Here is a 2634-nt window from a genome sequence, read left to right on the forward strand (position 1 = left end):
AATTGAGAAACTTAAAATGAAGGCGTTTGATGGTGTATCCTTGACAAACTAGTTTTTGAACTACCAACTTGTGACGCAGATTGAAGTCATCACAATTAACGCAAGATCTGACAAATGCTACAAGGCGAGATATGTATACGCCATATGCCACACAGCCTTTGGTATATTGCTATCTAAATAAGGATAATTTACAATATCAAAATTGAAATTATCCCTGGTTATGGAGGTCATTGCTCACAGGCCACCTTAGATTTGCTTCACCATCACCGTCGTATGGTCAGCATCAAACAGCAAATCGCTTCTTTAACGCCACGATGTCTTGACGAGTTGGTCTATGGTCAGTGTGCGTGCTTTTTTTGCAGGGCAGACTCGGAACTGACTAGTGGCGCCCTCACGGGCTGCTAACACTATAGTAAGGGGAGATAACGCAGATACCATTTGCACAGTGGAAGGAGACGTCCCTCCGGCTACATTTCATTTTTAGAATTTCTTACACCATAGAAATTGTACAATTTGTAATTGTACAATATTGTATAATACCGTGGGAATGAAACCGAGGGTGTTGTTTTATTCCTTCAAATAGAATACTAGTTCACTGCATAAAGAACAGAAATGTGAAAAATTCAGTCATAATGAACATGAATTACTTTCAGAACTAAAACAGCCATAATGACGATATATTTTCTACTAGAAAATATAACGGAAAAAGTACCATATAGCATTAGCAAGGATACTGTCCCGGTCCAATATATATTGTTTTATATTTTTATTAAATGACGACATTGGATTTAAATAGGCGCTTACGGCGTTTACTTTGCAAAGTTCAGAGACCTGGGCCCACTTGCACAGAAAGGTTTAAGCCATAATCGATTGTAGACCGTACGACTGAGTCAGAATTTATTCTATAAAAAAGTTCGCCGCTTGCACAAAGAAATTGTAAAGCGGTTGGAATTTTTTGAAGTTACAATCGAGAAGGTAGACCAAATGCAATTCGTACATAGACATTGTACCAGTCAATATCTTTTCTTATCTTCATTTTCAAAAGAGTTCTACATCATAATGATTCAGCAGCATGTGACAAAACGCTCGTAACATATTTTTAAGACAATTGTATCGCTCATCATTGCAAACTCAGTCAAAAAGTACTAACTAATAGTCTACCGAAGGCAAGTATTTGTTCTTAACTTTAACTGTGAGACTATTGTACATATTTACAGCGGTTTTGACTCGATTGTAATTTCTGATTGTAAGTTACAACAATCGTAGCTTACAATCCTTTCGTGCAAGAGGGTGTCGATTGTAAGCTATGGCTACGATCAAGATCTTAGTGATTTGCAATCAACTTAAGCCTATGGCCCTTTTTGCAAACTGCCCCTTGGAATGAAGCTCAGCTCCGGCAGGTCCTGGTCATACCTTAAAGAATGGTAGGCCGTGTTATTGCTGCCTCCACTGTCGCTCAGCAATTGGAGGTTAGAGCAGAGTTGTCTCGTTGTCAGTGTAATTGGGTGTAACTGGGTGGGGTATCATATCTGGTGCCTTCGACATGAAGGCACTTTGGGGGCATGGACTCGTACTGCCACAAGAAGACATAATTTATGTACACACATCGTCTTGTGACTGAAAACTTGTTAAGTGTGACGTAAAGAGCATAAATATATGTGGTTACATGTGATCACTTTGCCCTCACTGCTCTGGTTTTACTCGGTGTGCTATACAAGTGTAAAAACAATCAAACGATAGGTGCATTTGTTTATGTACACGTATCATCTTCCTCACTAATTGTCAACTGTGGAAATGATTTTGAGAGAACAGCTATTGAAGATTGTACCCGTAAATGTAACCCGTGAAAAGGATCACAGTGTAATTGTCGAAATAACTCACGTAACCCTGGGAGCAAAGGACGTAGCTATGATATTAATATAAAATATAATTAAAGACACAGTAGTGCACAAAACTAGAGCGGTGGCAGTGAAATAGTCACGTCAGCGGTGAAATCTCTAAGAGCAGCAATCTACACACCACCTTACACCATGGCTTGAGCAAGATTAGAAAAAAAAATGTGCAGTGATTTTAAAGGCATTTTATTAGATTTATTTATTTATTTGATTGGTGTTTTACGCCGCACTCAGGAATATTTCACTTATACGACAGCGGCCAGCATTATGGTGGGAGGAAACCGGGCACAACCCGGGGGAAACTCACGACCATCCGCAGGTTGCTGGCAACTCTTCCCACTTACGGCCGGAGAGGAAGCCAGCATGAGCTGGACTTGAACTCCTCCCCCCTCCCGTTTTATTAAACGTCACTGGTCTAGAATTACTCCGAATGCTGTGTTGTGATAACATTTAACATAGAAAAAATAACAGACTACGGTTATGGTTAGTCTACCAGCAGAATCCTGGATTACACAGAGAGTGATTTTCTGCATATTGTTATTCATTTAATGATAAGGCTTTAATCGTTGCACTAAACTCCCCCCCCCCCCCCCACCCGATATCCGATATTCACACTCTAGGGAATGAGGCTACAGTGTTCTCAGTGGACTCGTCCATTTTGAAAGGTATTTGTGAGGTTTGTTTGGAAGATGTCTTATTATACTGCAGGGTCCTCTGTGGCTGAGGGGCTAGCGTGTCA

This window comes from Liolophura sinensis, chromosome 12, assembly GCF_032854445.1.
Source record: "Liolophura sinensis isolate JHLJ2023 chromosome 12, CUHK_Ljap_v2, whole genome shotgun sequence".
NCBI classification, from domain to species: Eukaryota; Metazoa; Mollusca; class Polyplacophora; order Chitonida; family Chitonidae; genus Liolophura; species Liolophura sinensis.